The sequence below is a fragment of the Lynx canadensis genome, chromosome D1, assembly GCF_007474595.2.
Source record: "Lynx canadensis isolate LIC74 chromosome D1, mLynCan4.pri.v2, whole genome shotgun sequence".
Taxonomy (NCBI): Eukaryota; Metazoa; Chordata; class Mammalia; order Carnivora; family Felidae; genus Lynx; species Lynx canadensis.
In genome coordinates, this window is record NC_044312.2 from 8,194,638 (window position 1) to 8,213,136 (window position 18,499).

Genomic DNA, 18,499 nt, shown 5'->3' on the forward strand with positions numbered 1-18,499 from the left:
GTGCTCTACCGACTGAGCCAGCCAGGCGCCCCTAATTCATTTTTATTGTGTGAAAATGATTGGTAGTTGGTCACTGGGCCAGCCCGTTTGTTGGCCTATTTATCCCACTACCTGTGTGTTTTTCATTTTATGGTAATAATTCCCATCAACCATTTTGAATATTGAAGTGACAATGTGTTTCCTTTAAACGATGTTATAATAAGCAGCGTGAAATAGATTAGTGCATCTCAAAGTTTAATGGACATGCAAACGACCTGGGAGAATGCCCTTGAACTATAAATCTGATTCGGTAGGTCTGGGGTGAAGACTGGAAGTATGTTTTTTTTTAATGTTTCTTTATCTTTGAGAGAGAGCATGTGGGGGCGGGCAGAAAGAAAGGGGGACGGGAGATCTGAAGTGGGGTCTGTGCTAACAGGACAGAGCCCGGAGCGGGGCTTGAACTCACAAACTGTGAGATCATGACCTGAGCTGAAGTCGGAGGTTCAAGGGACTGAGCCACCCATGCGCCCCAGGAAGTATGTATTTCTAACAAGTGCCCAGGCCAATTCCACTGCTGGTGATCCGTGCACTGCACTTTAAATAGCGAAGAAAAAGACGAAGACCCGTGTCAGACCCTGCTGGATTCCCTGCTCTGGGATCTTTGTGTTCTCACAGGTAGAATCAGTGACAAAACCTCTTGGCCCCTGCTGTTCATGATCTTAAACAGAAGATATTCAAGCAATTTTAGTGTAATACTTAGAAGACTCCATTAGAAGCTTCTGGTTCTTAATTTCAAAGTGAACATATTCTCATGAGAGACCATTGGTAAAACAGAGGAAGAAAGAATAATTTTAATCATCTTTGGCCCTAGCACCCAAAGATACACCCTATTAACATTTGAATCTTTTTTCTTTTCCTTTTTCTTTTCTTTTCTTTTTAATTTTTTTAACACTTATTTATTTTTGAGAGAGACAGACACAGAGTGCAAGCCGGGAGGGTCAGAGAGAGAGGGAGACACAGAATCCGAAGGCAGGCTCCATTCCAGGCTCTGAGCTGTCAGCACAAAACTCACGAAAGGTGAGATCATGACCTGAGCCGAAGCTGGACGTTTAACTGACTAAATCACCCAGGGGCCCCTGAATCGTTTTCTTTCAAGGCTTATTTCTCTGTATAGTTTCCGTTTTACATATCTGAAATCATGTTGCATGTGTCAATTTTTTGTCTGAGGTTATATACATATATATATATGTGTGTGTATATATATATATATATATATGTATACATATGTATATATATGTGTATATATATATGTATACATATGTGTATATATATGTATATATATGTATGTATGTGTGTGTATATATATATATATATATATACACATATATACATACGTAGCATGGCAGATTTAATTATTGGTCACAATTCTTCACTCCCCTCTAGTGGAACGATGCATCCACACTGTTGCCATTCTGGTGAAAAATGTCCAATCCTTCACTCCCTTCTGATAGAGATAATGTATCCGTTCTTGCCAAGCTGAGAGGCAAAGAGTACTTACCTGCACCTTGACTTTGAGCTTGGCCAGGTGACCTTAAAATACAGGTTTTATTATTTATGTATGGCAAGGCCCACAGCTGAGGAAATAACAGTCATTGGAAAGAATGTTTGTTGTCCTCACAGTTGTCAAGAGAAGGAGGCATGCCACACCACTGGGTACACAGGGAAGCACCAGGCTCGGTCAGGAGGTATAAGGCGTGAGGAGGAAATGTGGACCAGAGTTCTGTTGTGGTTTCTGTGGGAAGGAATGAGCAGGATTGGTGAGTTTGAATAATTTCAGTGGGCTCTGTGGTATGGGGGCTGTCCCTTAGTTGTCTGGTCCCTGGCCCTGGGGAGACTGGGGCAAGGGAATATTGGCCTAAGAGGATGATAATGGAGATGGTTGGGGTAAAGGCCTTTGGACTGGTTTGCCTGAGAAAGGTGCACCGAGGGCTCTTGTTTGCTATCTCTAGGAATTAACTAATTCTGGAGAAGCAGTTGCTCCACGGTCAGCAAGACCCAAAGTATCAAAAACACAGAATACAAGCACACGGTTAGTAATACATCATGATGCAAGCAGAGGCTTAGAATGTGCTGATGTGCTTGGGCTTGTTCGTTGTCGGTAAGGAGAAGAGCTCCTACAGCCACAGCTGCGGGATGACCACAAGCGGAGCGGACGTGAACCCCGCTCAAGGCCAAGAGCTCAGGCAGCTGGCGCCCAGCCCCAGCCAATCCCCATGAGAGAGGAGCTGATGTTTATTGCGACATGCCTCTGAGATTTTTCTGGCTGTTTGTTACTGGCATTATTGTGGCAATGGCCAAGTAAGACAGAGATTAGTACTAGACACGGGGTGCCGCCATAATAAATCCCAAACGGTGCGCCATCAGCTTTGGGACTGGGGAGAAGGCGAGAAGAAAATCGTTGTAGGGGCCTAGGAAAATGTTGACCCGTGTCATACAGTCATGAAACATTTTCTTTAACCACTACTTGCAGTAAACGAAAGAACAGAAAATGGATGCGATGAAGCTGGAATGATGAGGAAGTTTCAAGGCAGTGTTGACAGGATAAATGGCTCGTTGCTAATTTGAAAAGGTGCTGTAAGATACAAGACATGGGTGCAGGGGAAACATGGCAGGTTTGCTCATAGAACTGAGAGTGAACAAACATAGCCCAGAAGTCCTAGGATTTACAGGGGCGAAAAATGAAACTGTATAGAGAGAAACATTCTCTCAGCTTGAATGAAAAGGAATTGTGACTCTTTGAGATATGGAAATACCTCTGGATTCCTCCTCTTGAGACCCCACTTCCTTTAGGCAGGAAGCAGACTGAGAAGGCTGCCCAGCCACCAAATGGGGCATATTCTCCAATGCTGTCCTCAGATGTGGCCAGGGAGGGAATTTTGGCAAAGAAGGACCTCTCAAATTGTGGAAACAAGAGCCTAGGGAAAAGTCCAAGGGGTCTGGAGAGCTGTTCCCAGGGAGTGGTAATGGGGTCCAATCCAAGAACATTCCGTGCCCCCAAGATAGGGAACCCAGCAACATTTGCCTACCAGGATTTCACAATTACTGTAAACTCATGACTGCTCTCGGCTTCTCACTCTCCCCTACTAGAACGGGGACGTTCACTGTGGTCATCTCGTTCCGTACCACTTTGGTATGTTGCACATGGGAGAAGACAGATAAGTTGTCCTTTCAGTCAAAGGTCTACAGACCGAGAGCCATCACATCTGGAGTTGCCATAGATATAGCAATGCGATCTTTCTAGCCTGATGCCGTCATGGAACGAGATTTGGGGGCTGTGGGGCTGGGGGGTGAGTATAATATGTGGAAGGGATGTGAATAACAGTGATGGATGCCAGACTGTGGTAGATCGAGAGATTGGTGCCGATTCTTCATTGCCCTATAATAGAATTATGTATACACATTGTTGCCACATCCTCACGGCAGGCAAAGGGTACCTCCCCACCCCTGGACTTTAGGCTTGGCCCTGTGACTTGCTTTGGCGAATGAGAAGCTAGCTGCCTTGAAGCAAGCAGACGCCTAAAATATACTGTGTATCTACTCTTGCCCTCTTGCTCTCTTTCACTGCAGGAGTCGGCCATGAGAAGAGCCTCCCCCCTGGTAGCAGGTGCCCCTCAGCCTGGGCTCCAACACGAACACAGTGCCTCATACCTGAGCCTGAAACCAAAGCCAGGTTTTGAAGCCAAAAGCAGAGCCACACCCCAGCTTTCCTGCAGATGCGTGCCTGAGAAGTAAATGCTAATTGTTGCCTGCCACCCAGAATTAGGGCCCGTTTGTGTTACACAGCTTTATTGAGCGATAGCAGACTCAGGCATGTATCTTTCCATGCCATTATGTGTTCTTTAAGAACACTAGGGTAGGGGCGCCTGGGTGGCGCAGTCGGTTAAGCGTCCGACTTCAGCCAGGTCACGATCTCGAGGTCTGTGAGTTCGAGCCCCGCGTCAGGCTCTGGGCTGATGGCTCGGAGCCTGGAGCCTGTTTCCGATTCTGTGTCTCCCTCTCTCTCTGCCCCTCCCCCGTTCATGCTCTGTCTCTCTCTGTCCCAAAAAAAATAAATAAACGTTGAAAAAAAAATTAAAAACAAAAAAAAGAACACTAGGGTAAATATATCAATTCCACTGAGTAGTTTCACTTAAGTAAAACTGGATTAAGTAATCCAGGGTTAAGTAATCCCTGGATTCTGAGACGTTTAGGTTTATCCTCAGAGTTTTATTTTGCAGTGGGAAGGAGGAAGAAGGGTTTCTAGTCTTTGCTTCTCTTAACAATCCTGTAGTAACATATTGGTATGTAAATGTTGTCCATACTTTCATTTTTTTCTTATAGGGTTCAACTGGATAATAGTAGCTACCTCCTAAGGTTGTTGTAGGGATTAAAAGACATAAGATGCATGGAGTGCCAGGCATATTATCTGTCAGACAATTGACACTCAGCAAATGATTGTTTTTACTATTTTTTGTTGTAGTCTTAGAAGCTGAAGAAAAATTCAAAGCTCTTGACATGAAACGTAAAGCGGTTCTCCAAAAGACTTACACCAGTTTAGGTGGCTAGTAACAGCGTGTGAGTTTCGGGGCACCATCAAAGAACTGCAACCTTTTAAACCTTTCACGATTTTAACAGGTAAAAAATAGTATCTTACAGGGGCGCCTGGGTGGCTCAGTCGGGCGTCCAGCTTCGGCTCAGGTCGTGATCTCGCGGTTCATGCGTTTGAGCCCACGTCAGGCTCTGTGCTGACCGCGTGGAGCCTGGAGCCTGCTTCAGATTCTGTATCTCCCTCTCTCTCTGCCCTTCCCTGCTCGTTCTCGGTCTCTCTGCCTCTGTCTCTCAAAAATAAACATTAAAAAAAAAAAAAAGAAAAAAGAAGCAATATCTCACAGATATTCTAATTCTTATACCTTTTATTGAAGAGGAGGTGGAAATCTTTAAATTTTTATTTGTTTTTGAGCGAGCGAGCAAGAGAGAGGGAGACAGCAAGTGCACGCGGGTGGGCAAGTGGGGGAGAGGCAGAGAGAGCGAGAATCCCAAGCAGGCTCCACACCGGCAGTGCAGAGCCCGACCTGGGGCTGGAACTCACGAACTGTGAGATCATGACCTGAGCCGAAATCAAGAGTTGGACGCTCAACTGACTGAGCCGCCCAGGCGCCCTGAGGAGGTGAAGATTTTTTTAAGTGAATTTCCTAAAGTGTAGATGCTGTTCTGTGAATTATCAGCTGACATATCCATTTCCATCCGTCGTTATTGAAGGTTGCTTGCCTGAAATTCTCTATGGTCACAACTCATGGCCCTCACCCTCATACTCGGTCCTCCTGGTACATATCGTACAGCACATCACCTATGGTCTGTTGTCCATATGCTGTGCCGAGTCCAAATCCCTCACCTCTAAGTCTCCGCTCCGTTTTATCCCAATTTAACCCCACCTCCTCCTAATTCCATTCCCCCTCCTGTGGCCAATCCCCCCATGTCTGGGGAGGATCTATTCCTGAGCGAAATAGCCAACTTGATTAAAGATTTTTACCCCTACAGTGTGTTTTCAACAGATCGTATTCTCTCTTATTTTTATGTTCCTATTCTGTTTATTCTACTTCTGTCATTGCAACATGATTTTGCAAAGTTCTTTTTATATTTTGCCATTGAAAGGTCACAAACATACAAGGCTAGTAAACAATCACCTCTGTTTTCCGAACTCCCCTGCCTCTGCCCACACTGTCCGACACAACCCTGAATCTTCTCAAAACGCATTAGTGGAGACAAAGGTTATTGCTTGTAGCTACTTACACTCAATAGTTCCCCCAACACCAACCCCACTCAACCAAAATGTCACAGACATTTGCTCCTTATTCCTGGGCTTTTTTAGTCGAGACAGCAGGGTAGGTCTGTGTTAACTTATCTGGCTGTCGTAGGAGGCTCTTGAAAAGCCATTTACAAAGGATTCAAGAAAAAGAAGTCCTTGCTAATGTAAGACAGAATTCTTAATGTAGTGAAAGAGATTATCATGTGTCACTTGGAAATTCAACCTCATTTTTTCGAAACATAGCTCTTCCTTAAGTGTTTGTGGTTGTGGGGCTTTTTCCCCATAGGGAAATATCTGTAGCACATTTTTAATGCCCGACCAGCTTCCTCCACTGCTGTACCCTACCTGGCCTGCTGCCTTTCCTCCTCGCCTGACATCCCCACGGTGGTGCCCGGGGAATTCAAGCCAATTTGAATATGTAATCATGTGGAATAATAAGCTGAACTGGACTCTCTGGGGAGTCCTCTCGCTGCTCCCCAGTTCCCTGCAACCAGTTTCCTAAGTGCCTCTGAGAGATGCTGAGAACACCATGTCGCTGTTAACCTCCTCACACTTTAGTCATTTTCTGCTCACACTGGCTAGAAGCCCAGCTCCAGAGAATGTACAGGAAGTGGGCAAAGGAAGTTTCTCTCCTTCTGAGATGCACTGGGGCACACTTTCCACAGCCCGAGGGAGAGATTTGGGCAGGCTCTGAATCAACGTATTTTTAAAGCATTCGTTATTCCGACAGTGGAGTTCCATGGAACCAGCATTTATTCCTTTCATGTAAGTCACACTGAGTGCTCCCGAAACATATCATAATACCAGGAAGTAAATAACCATTGCCTTGTTTTATGAATATGAGAAATTTCTGGTGACGATGCCTAAATATTGTGATTAATTTCCAGTTAGATAGGCTGACGTGTAGGTATTTACAACATCAAAATATTTCTCTGATCGAATCCGTTTCTAAAATGTAACCTAAAAGGCAGGACATTCGTCTTAACTAGCAATTTAAAAACAGATGTCTTGGTATTCCAGAATCCGATTTCAATACTAAGGTGATCAGTTTGGAGGGAAGAACCTCCGCGTGGATTTGCTAGTCGGACTAAAGTACAAAAGCACCTGCTATACCCCTTGAATATATGATAACAATGAACAATACCAGTAAATATCTGAATGGTACTCTGTATTCTTTCCTCTGCATAGTCGCATCTATGCAGTCACATTTAACCTTCAAAGCACATGTCCAGGAGACGGATATTATTAGCCTTAATTGTGGATGTTGTTGGAGCTGAGACTTTGTTTTATTGCTTGTAACGCTCTAAGAATAAGTCATCTTTCTTGAACTCGGACATATCCACTCAGGTCAGAACTCGTGCAGATCGAGCTTGAGCTATTTTTAAGTGGGACTCCAAAAGGCAGCTGCAAAGCAAGTGTCACAAGCACATGCCTTTCTGACTCAGCAGTTGAGTTCTACCTCACGCTTTTCTCCTTCTCCAAACTCGTGGAGCAGTGGCACGGACGGCGTTGGGGACACGCTGTGCTGGGTGATGCGAGCCCCCGGAGGTGTATGGTAGGTGAAACCTTGCACGGGGCTCGGAACAAACCCCATCAACGAACGTTCACTGATAGCGGGGTTCTGTCACATTTCGGAGGCTGCCATGATGCATCACAGTCCTGACCCCAGAGCCAGAGAATGAGGGAGCCGCGGATCGAGACATCCTGTCGAGCCGCAGTCGGAGGAGAAAACCAGAATGAAAGAATAGTTGGGCCTCGCCAGGCAGATGGGTTAGACCACCTCCATGTCACAGCCAGAGGTTTCCAGAGAGGAGGCGGAGTTCCACACGGAGGCATCAGATAAAAGTTTTCGGTTTGGGTCACTATTATTTCTTAAGAACCTTGCCAGGCACTCTCAGATCTCGAGCCCTCGTCCCTCGGCATCTGACCCCTGCTGCTGTCTGCCTCCACCCCTGCCCGTGGCTTCTGTGTCCTTTCTGGCCACACAGACCAAAGGGCCTCGCCTAACATCAGCAGAATCATACAATCTTAGAATGGGAAGGACACTTCCATGCAAATACCTAAGACCCTATCTAGCTTTTTGGTTTTTGTTTTTTAATTTTGCTGCTGCATGAGTAGAGAATTTAATGTGGGTGCAGTGATATCCTCACTCTGACACACTTCTCCTGGCATTTCCTCTTTTCCGAGCATATGGGTGACCCTGAGCTCATCACCTCAGAGAAGGGATCCAGCTGGCCAGAAAGTAGAAACGGCCCAAGAGCGCTTTTTGCCTCTGCGTCTTGAAGGGGGGAGCTTAGAGTTTTGGACCTGGCGTGTAGACGAAACGTGTGGGAGAAGCCGGGGTCAGAGGGGATGGTGGGTCCAGGAGCCAAGTTTCCCTTCTTTCTAGGCAGTGCCCCCCGGGAGGTAGCAAGACCCCCAGAGAGCAAACGGCTTCTCCCAGACTCGGCCCAGGGGTCCATCACCTCTTAAAGTTTCCCCGCCCTTAAGTGATGAAGCAGGACATCTGCGCGAGGCCCGCATCCTGAAGGGCCACGACAAGGGCAACCGCAGTCTCAGGGTGACTCGGCTCCAGTGGGTGACTCGGCTCCAGCAGGTGACTCAGGCTCTGAAGCGCCCCCTCTTGGTGACCGGCCAAAGCACATGTACATCCCTCTGGGGCCTTTGCCTCAACCCCACGGAAAGAGGGAGAAACCCAAAACTACCTGAGATTGTTATTCTTTTTTTTTTTTTTAAGTTTATTTATTTATATCGAGAGAGAGAGAAAACCCGTGGGGGAGGAGCCGAGAGAGGAGGGGAGAGAGTATCCGAGGCAGGCTCCGCGCTGACAGCACAGAGCCCGATATGGGACTCAAACTCACAAACTGTGAGATCACGACCCCGGCCGAAGTCGGGCGCTCAACTGAGTCACCCAGGCACCCCCTGAGATGGTTCTTCTTAGCCTGACAGTAGGAGGATTGAACATAGAGTTGAGTTACAAGAAATGTTATATTTCTGGATCAACTGAGTCTGTGAACTAAGACGCCTGTGTCTCCTGTTCATATAAAACGCCGATAACCACATATAATAAAAGGTTGAAATGTTACATGTCTTGTTGACAATATTGTATCAGTGAACCCACCGTCTGCTACAGAATCTGAAAGGTGTTTTTTCACGCGTACCACTGCCAGTTGAGCTTTATGTGGTTCATACGTCCAGGTGGAAAAATGTTGGGTCAGTTTCCCGCTCTTTCAAAATCCGTTCTTGAAAAAAAAAAAAAAAAAGAGGGGCACCTGGGTGGCTCAGTTGGTTGGGCGTCTGACTTCAGCTCAGGTCATGGTCTAGGGTTTTGTGGGTTCAAGCCCCATGTCGGGCTCTGTGCTGACAGCTTGGAGCCTGGGTCCTGCTTCGGATTCTGTGCCTCCCTCTCTCTCTGCCCCTCCCCCACTCACGCTCTGTCTCTCAAAAATAAATAAATGTTAAAAAGGAAAGAAAAGAAAAGAAAATGTTAATTAAAGGTTTGCTGCCACTTTAGGGGAAAGAGAGAAGGAGAGGGTGGAGTAAGGTCTCCATTCCGTAGGAACTAGTCCTACGGTCTCTGTGCCACCCAGCACTTGGCCAGTCCCTTGGAGACGTGTACGTGCACGTGCATCCCGGTTACAGGGTTCGCTCTGCAAGACTTGACCTGATGTTCCAACTGTGCTACTTTTGAGTCTCAGTTGTGTCAGCCAAGCTTTTGGCTGCCCACTTCCTATCAGAGTATCACTTCGTCTGAAATGTCATCACCATGTGAATCTGCTTCTTCAGTAGCTTCTTTCCTCTCCTCATTATTCTCTCACATGACCATCTCTGCACACTCTCCTCCCTAGACCATTCAGCCCATCTCCGCCTCTCCCTCCTCCACCCCGAGGTGAACGTGTCATCCTCCTACAGCTGAGGACTCCTGGACCGTCAGTGCTGGTCAGCATCACACCCAGAGCCTGTGTTTCAGCCCCACCCCCCACCCTGAGCCCTCCTGAGACACAGGAGCTTCTTTCCCTCCTCGGCCAAGGTGCCACCACCCCCTTCTGGTTCTTCTCCGGCTTCTCTGACCTTTGTCTCTCAGCGCTCTCCATGAGCCCCTTTCCTCTTCCTTTAAATATTAGTGCTACTTTTCTTGTAGCCTCGGCTGTCCTCTCATGCCCCTCCAAGATTCCCAGCCACAGTGAAAACTTTAACAACCATATGAGCTAATGATTCCCAGATCCACACGAAGGGGGTCAACCGAGAGATACAGATTCCACAGACTGAATACGTGTGCAGGAAGTTGAATTGATATGGCTTTGGGGTTCTCGTCAAACTACACTGAATCACAAGGCCCAGGGACCCAAGAAATATGCACAGAAAGGGGGCAGATAGACCTGTCCTTTCACTCTTGATGTTCCTCAGTGGGACAGTGGAAACAGTACTTAAGGAGATGAAATCCTGCTCAAGGCATCCTGATGATGGCTGGCTATTTAATGAGAGATGGTGGAACCTGGGGCACCTGGGTGGCTCAGCTGGTTGAGTGTCTGACTTCAGCTCAAGTCATGATCTCACAGTTCATGGGTTCGAGCACCGCATCAGGCTCTGTGCTGACAGCTCAGAGCCGGGAGCTTGCTTTGGATTCTGTGTCTCCCTCTCTCTCTCTGCCCCTCCCCTGCTCTCTCTCTCTCTCTCTCTCTCTCTCTCAAAAATAAATAAGCATTAAAAGAATTTTTTTAATGTTGGAGGATGATCCAGGCAAAGACTAGGACTTCCCATTTTCATAGGAGAAGTGAGGACTTCATACCTTCTTTCTTTGTGGATTGCCTTTTCCTATAAATCTAAGTGGACCTGCCCCCTGGCTTAGTGGAGTGAGGAGTGAAGGAGCTGACTGCTGTGGCCCCCAGTTACTCCAAGGTAAAAAAAAAAAATTGTGAGCAAGCGTTCCACTACTACTGCATTCTCCAGAATTATTAAAATAAAGTGCCCCGGAATTTAGAATTGGTGTCGAGAAAGCATTATCTCTGTATCAGATATAGAAACTGTATAATGAAACAATCTGTAGGCAAACTGTATCACCTCTCTGGATACCATTCCCTAAACAGAGCTTTCTTAGTTAATACGTAGCACATTACAGTCAGTAACCAGAGGAGTATATGGATTTGACTATTGCTATTAAATTCCATATAAGTGGTAAAATGCAAAGTTGAATGAATGTTACTTCATGTTATCTATTGTTCTGCAAAACAGAGGTCAGTTGGTGTGGCATTGGACTGCCCTATAAAGCAGAACCAGAAATTTCTTTCTTGCAGGATCACGGAGAGGGAAATTAAGCGAAGAAATATGATTTAAATCCGAGAGTGACAGGTCAAATATTTCTCAAGCATCTCTACCTAGACTGAAATATTTAATCCTCTCAAAGCCCCTCTGAGGCATAGGTATTGTTAGGACTGTTCTTAGATGAAGAAACTAAGGCTTAGGAATTTAAGTAGCTAACTGAATATTATACAGACAGTGACTGGCAGAAGCAAGGTTCAAACAGAGGTGTATTTTTTTAAGTAATTTATATTTTATTTATTTATTTATTTAAACTTTTTAAAAAAATGTTTATATATTTTTGACAGAGAAAGACAGAGCATGAGTGGGGGAGGGGCAGAGAGAGAGGGGGACACAGAATGTGAAACAGGCTCCAGGCTCTGAGCTGTCAGCACAGAGCCTGACACGGGGCTCGAACTCATGGACAGTGAGATCATGACCTGAGCCGAAGTGGGATGCTCAACTGACTGAGCCGCCCAGGAGCCCCTATTTTATTTTTTTTTTTAAGTTCATTTATTTATTTTGAGAGAGAGAGAGTGCACACAGGAGGGGCAGAGAGAGAGGGAGACAGAATCCCAAGCAGTCTCCACACTGTCGGCACAGAGCCCGGTGTGGAGTTCAAAGCCACAAACCATGAGATCATGACCTGAGCCGAAACCAAGAGTCAGACGCTTAACCGACCGAGCAGCTCAGGTGTCCCAACACAGGTACATCTTATGTGGGTATCTGTTTCCAAATTCTGTGCTCCTTCCTAGAGCATCTCATTTACCATCTGATCCATTTTACACGTGACAGAACCAATAATTAGTTTCTTCCGTCTCTGGACAGATGAGAAAACTGCAGCTCAGAGTAGTTAATGTGTCTTCCCAAATTTACATGATTATTTTATGCCACAGAATTCAAACCCACTTTTTCACAATAGATTTGCCACCAGAACTCAGATATCATGGAAATTACCCCTCAATCTAAGCTAAAATGGGAAAGGAAAAGGTTCCTATTAATATCATTGTCACTGGACATGTGGATTGGGGTGGGTCCACCATCACCTGATCTACAAATGTGGTGGGATCGCGACAGAAGATCCACAGAAAAGCTTGAGAAGGAGCCTCCTGAGGTGGGAAAGGGCTCCCTCAAGTATGCCAACATCTGGATAAAAGAAAGCCGGACGTGAACAGGGCACCACCATTGATATATCCCTGTAAAATTCCAGACCAGCAAGTAGTATGTGACCGTCACTGATGCCCTGGGACACAGACTTTAATCAGAAACACGATTACAGGCACATCTCCCACTGACTGCACTTCCTGACTGTTGCTGCTGGCGTTGCCGAACTTGAGGCTGGCGTCTCCAAGAATGGGCCGACCCGTGAGCATGCCCTCTGGCTCACGAGACTCAGTGTGAAACAACTAATTGTTGCTGGTAACAAAGTGGATTCCACTGCACCACCCTGCAGCCAGGAGAGGTAGGAGGAAGTCATTAAGCAAGCCAGCACCTGCATTAAGAAAACTGGCTACCAGCCGAACGCAGAAGCATTTGTGTCGATTTCTGTTTGGAATGGCAACAGCCTGCTGGGGCCCAGCGCAAACGCGCTTTGGTTCAGCGATGGAGAGTCACCCTAAAGACGGCAATGCCAGCGAAGCCACCCTCCGCGGAGCTCTAGATTGCATCCTGCCACCAACTTGTCCACCTGGCGAGCCTTTGCATCTGCCCCTCCAGGACGTCTACGAAATTCATGGTATTGGCACCGTCCCTGTAGAGACCCGTATTCCCGAACCCAGCCTAATGGCCCCCTCTGTTCTAGTCAACATGACAACTAAAGTAAATTTTGTTGAAATGCTCTTTGAACGAAGATCTTCCTGGGGACAAAGCGGGCTTTCACGTCAAGCATACGTCTGTCAGAGACATTGGTTGTGCTGCAGCTGATGACAGTGAAAATGACCCACCGGTGGAAGCAGCTGGCTTCACAGCTCAGGTGATTATCCTGAACCTTCCAGGCCAAATCAGTGCTGGCTACGCCCCTAGCCTGATTTTCACAGAAGCTCATGTTGCTCGCGGGTTCATGGAGCTGAAAGAGAAGATTAATTGTCATTCTGGGGAGAAGCTGGAAGAGGGCCCCAAGTTCTTGAAATCTGGTGGTGCTGCCGTCGTTGATATGGTTCCTGGGCAGCCCACGTGTGTTGAGAGCTCCTCTGACTGTCCTCTGGGTCGTTTTGCTGTTCGTAATGTGACACAGATGGTGGCTATGGGTGTCGGCAAAGCAGTGGACTGGAAGGCGGCTGGAGCTGGAGGGGTCACCGGGTCTGAAAGCTCAGAAGGCTAAATGGATACTATCCCTGATACCTGCCACCCCGGTCATAATCGGCAGTGGAAGAATGTCTCAGAACTGGTCGCTTAAGTTTAATAATAAAGAAATGATTAATGATAGTGGGTCATAAAACCTTGAGAAGGTAAGAGAAATGTTTTGTAGACCGTTTGGGGCGTGTGTGTGTGTGTGTGTGTGTGTGTGTGGCAGTTTTAATTTATTAGCTTTTAAAAATCCGTACTTTTTAATGGAAACAACTTCACCAAAAATCTGCCGCAGAATTCTGAGACCCATTAAAGCAAAGTTGAATGAGTAAACGATCTTCTTTTGGTCAACACTATAAATCCCCACAGTACTACTTAAGTAAAAGACCTAGGTAAGAGTTGCCCACAGTCTATTTCTGCTGTTCATCTGCTGAAATTTCAAAATTTGATAATTCTGGATTAACATTTTCTTTCGGGTAGGAATTTGTGGGTTTTTAATACATTGTTTGAAAGGAAGAATCATCTGGGTTTTCTTAAACCTCTTTTTTCTTAAGGTTTATTTATTTTTGCAAGAGACTGCATGAGTGGGGTGGGGGACAGAGAGAGGTGGGATTGGAACAGTGGGATTGGAACTCAACAAACCGGGAGATCATGACCTGAGTTAAAGTCAGATGCTCAACGGATCGAGTCAGTCAGGTGCCCCGAATCATCTGTTTTTTAAGGACATGGTGAAAAGGTATGGGTGAGGGTCTGTCGGTGACAAGCCTTCATAGGTTAGGGCAGATAAGCAAAGATTATCATTGTTTATCAATAAGCTTGTTATAAGAAGGCCCAATCCTGCGACACTAAAGTCCACATGTTGCATATAAAATTGTAGCTACATCAATATCGAGTGAATCTGTTGGTATCATGTCAAATGTTAGTTTCCCACTTATTGGGATGTGCGTTCTCACATTAACAAATTTTGAAATAGTCCAAAGAACTCCAAGTGTGAAAGTTAAATAGTATTGAAGACTGTCCTGCTAGAGTTTGTTGTATCTCGATTTGGAGCAGGGTGGGTGGAGGGGGAAGGTACTGGAAGCTGGGGGAAAAAAGAGAGAGAGAGAGAGAATTCAAGCCCAGAACTTCTAATTCCCTCTCTAGGACTCTATCATGCACGTGACTGTAACTTCTCCTAAGTCTAGTGTTGATCATTTTTTTTTAATGCTTATTTATTTTTGAGAGAGAGAGAGACCAAGCACAAGCAGGGGAGGGGCAGAGAAAGAGAGGGAGACACAGAATCCTAAGTAGGCTCCCGGCTCTGAGCTGTCACCACAGAGCCCAACGTAGGGCTCAAACTCACAAACCACGAGATCATGACCTGGGCTAAGTTGGACACTTAACTGACTGAGCCACCCAGGTGCCCCTGGCGTTGATCATTTTTAATGTCTTCTGTAACCTTTGTCGAGCATTTACTCCTTAATCTAGATAACATCCTGGGTCATCCCCTCTCTTAAAATCTAGATGAGACTACTTATGGTCTCCCAACACACCTCACATCGAAAGCCCGGTGCCATTTCTGTGTATGCCTAGGGTCTTGTGTTCTCAGGACCACCCCTCGATTCCTCTGACTTTTTGTTCTCCCCTTGGCATCTCGCAACATTTTCTTTCTCGCCACTTGAGTTCTTGAACCACCTTCCTTACTTTTACACATAAACAACAGATTTTGTGTAGCAGATTTTATAGACAGTTTAGAGAAATTAAGAAAGAGGTGGTTTTGCATTGCTGACCTCCAAGCAGTTAGAACTGAATGAATAATGGTCACCCTGTTCTGTAAAGGCTTCTGGCTGATTTCCAGTGATGCTCAGCCTTTCTCTCTCCTTTCTGTCCCCTCCCACCACCACCACCACCAACCATTTTTTAAATGCAAACTGATTCTACCCTCTCTTTGTTCTGCCCAGACTTCTGAATCCTACTGTAGACTTTTTTTTTCCATAGCCAAATGCTTTCAAGGTGTTTTCTTTATTGAAGACCATTTATTCCCAAAGGGAATTCTATTCTCAGCTATTAAGAAAACAATAGGATTTTTTTTTTAGCCGCCCACCAACGATACCACGGGTTCTGAGGAGTACAAGGAAGAAAATTGGCTTTCAAAGAGGAGCCAATATAATAGGAAATAAGTGCACATAACTCACATTTCTCTTGGGCCTTGCCACCTTGTGAAAACAGAGACCACATACGCGATGTGTAACAGTTGAGTCTCTGCAGTATGTTCACGTCCCCTCCCCCCCAACACCCCACCAGGAACCTCCTGTCCTGACAGATGTGAAGAAGGCCAATACAACAGAGATTTGGCCAGTACAACTAAGAAAATCTAACTTACCACGTGAGGGGGAAAGATACCTGGAGGTCGAAGAAGAGGCAACTACTGGGATGACCACAGGCAGAATGTGGCCCACCTGAGGTTGAAGTCGGGGAGTTACATTCTGAACTTGAGTCATCAGGGTTCAATGGTAACAGCTTCTAACGGTCTGTTTAAGCTATTTTAGTTTTACACCCCTCCCGCCCCCAACAATGTAGCATTATCTGGGCTTTCCACTTCTGACCAAGTGGGAAGTATTGACACTCAGAATTCACCTGACAGTGGAAATCCATGTAACCCCATGTGAGTAGGTGTCTGCCACAAACGATGAGAAAAACTAGCAAACTCAGTGAAAAGACAGTTTTGCACCCATTTGAAATAATGCTGCTGCCCCAGGTCTTCCGTTCTTTATCCACGGCCTCAAAATCCGAAGAGCTCTGAAGTCAAGAAGGTTCTATCCATCAGGTGTCTAACAATGTCCTTTAGAGGCGAAACCCGACCTGTGCATGTGTGAGGCTGCTTGGAATCTTTATGCAGCTTGCTTCACGGGAGTGGTTATGTGTTTCCTGCACAAACATGAAAATGTTTGATTACACGGTGCTCCTGCAGCCTCACTGAGGGAGGGCACATGAAATATAGAGCGTGGAACATACCTTTCCAAAGTCTGAGACATTCTGAATTCCAAAACACATCTGGCCCCAAGGGCTTCAGATAAAGGCTTGCGTATCTATCTTGGCATCTGCCAGAGGAAACTGGGAGCCAACCGAGAAGAACTGATGGCCAATGGGGGCAGCTAGTATGGTCCCAGGGGTCCTATTTTCACGTGTCCTGCGTGGAACATGTGGTCCGTCAAAAAGAGAGAAGACTAGATACAGGACTGTGTTGTCGACATGTGGAGTCGGGTAGAAGTTGTGACCAGTGAGAATGTCTGGAAAACCCTGCTGAGTCCCTCAGCCAAAGCCAGACTGCCTACCGGGGCCGACAGTCCGGCTACTTCCCACCACCTGCACTGCAGGCAGATGAGGGCAGCACAATGTTCTCGTGAAAGTTTCCAAGCCCCTCCTATAATTTTAAGGTACAGGATCATCTGAATTATTTTTTTCATTGTTCCTTTTATTTTCAGAAAGGAGATTATTTTTAAAGGAAAATAAAAAGACAGGTGGTGAATAAAGACTTACTAAAGCGATTCTCCCACCCAAGTACTAACCAGGCCCGACCCTGCTTAGCTTCCGAGATCAGACGAGATCGGGCGCGTTCAGGGTGGTAGGGCCATAGACACTAAAGCAAGTCTCAAACCTGACGGCAGCACGTCAGAATCACTTGGAAAAGATGTTTAAACTACAGATCTGTAAACCCAACCCAGCTCCATGGAATCAAGGGCTCCCGCAGGCGTCCCAAGGCACCTGGAGTTTTCAGAGTGCCCCAAGTAATTCTGGTGTGCAGACAAGAATGAGAATGACCGTCTTAGAAAAAAAAAATGTTTTTTTAATTTTTAAAGAGGGAGAAAGAAAAAGACCTTTTCCCTATTTCTGTATAAGGAATGAAAGTCCCTAAGATCTAGAACAGCCCAAACAGGGTGGGGGGCATGCTGTGCAGTTCTTGTTTTAATCACATGTGCTAACCACACAAAGGAAGTTTCATTTCTGCGAAAACTATCAGTTTCTCTTTTATACGTATTGTTGGTGATCCTGGACACATAAAACATTTTTCAGCCAATGATTTCATCTTTCCCATAACTGAAAGCGTGGATGCACCCTGCACTTACGGGCCGTCAAGGATTAAGGGAACATCCGCTCTACGTCAGAGAGAAAACCATCTTCCCACATAGTCTCTGATGTGCTGGGTGGAATGTGGTAGAATCAGTGCCTTGACAAGGAGCCAACTTGTCTTCTGTTGGAATATCTACATAGTAAAGTTGACATTCCTTCTGTGTCTGCTCAAGTAATTTGGTTCTCTCTTCTTTTCGGAACCCCCTCAAAATGAGGAAAGTTTTGTAAGCTAGTCTCTCTCTTATCTTCCCTAAAATATGGCTTCACAAATGCTTTCCCTTCATTTCATGTTTATCTCCATGAATGTTTGGTGACTTTGTGACATCTGACAATCTTCTTCCTCTGCTGCTGCGGGGCCGGGGCGGGGGGGAAGATTATCTGCCAAACAGGACCCATAATCTTTGTGTCGACCCAATCAGACATACCTTCCAAGTCACGATTTTTCTCTCTCCCTTTGGACTTTCTTCTCCCTTCTCCTCCAGCTGGTCTCCTCCTCAGGGAGGCTGCCTGGATCTCCAATTTCAGTTGGGTTCCCTGTTACTGTTTCTCAGAACATCATGTGCTTCTCTTTGATAGTACTGCTCACAACTTAATTAAATGTTTATTTCATATCTGTTTTCCTGCTGGATAATAGGATATTTGGGGTCAGGAAACAAGTCTGGTTTTTATGTTTGTTTGTTTTTGTTCTTGGTTTGGTTTAGTTTTTGCTTTTCTTTTTTCACCACAGCTGTGCCTCATACTAATGCATAGTGGATGAAAAATAAATATTCATTGCATCGATGAATTACATACCCCAAAGACTCAAGTAAGCTGGAGCCATTGGGTAGGTTCATCAGAAGATGACTATATCATATGATTTCACTCATATGAGGAATTTAAGATATAAAACAGATGAACATAAGGGAAGGGAAGCAAAAATAATAAAAAAAAAACAGGGAGGGGGACAAAACATAAAAGACTCAAATAGAACAGAGGGTCACT

The 18,499-nt window shown here is 45.7% G+C and overlaps 2 long non-coding RNA genes across 2 annotated transcripts in view; one reads left to right on the top strand and one right to left on the bottom strand.

Annotated features, from left to right (window-relative positions):
- LOC115525548 lies at nucleotides 1-13,129 on the bottom strand. The gene is made up of 3 exons (XR_004908371.1): nucleotides 13,062-13,129; nucleotides 9,745-9,746; nucleotides 1-12 (listed from the first exon to the last, which is right to left on the bottom strand). It is a non-coding gene; the product is annotated as an uncharacterized LOC115525548 (long non-coding RNA).
- The window catches only part of LOC115525547, a 19,229-nt gene continuing 13,798 nt past the window's right edge, over nucleotides 13,069-18,499 (top strand). The window contains exon 1 of the long non-coding RNA XR_003972389.1: nucleotides 13,069-13,125. This is a non-coding gene — a long non-coding RNA (uncharacterized LOC115525547). The remainder of the gene's footprint in view (nucleotides 13,126-18,499) is intronic.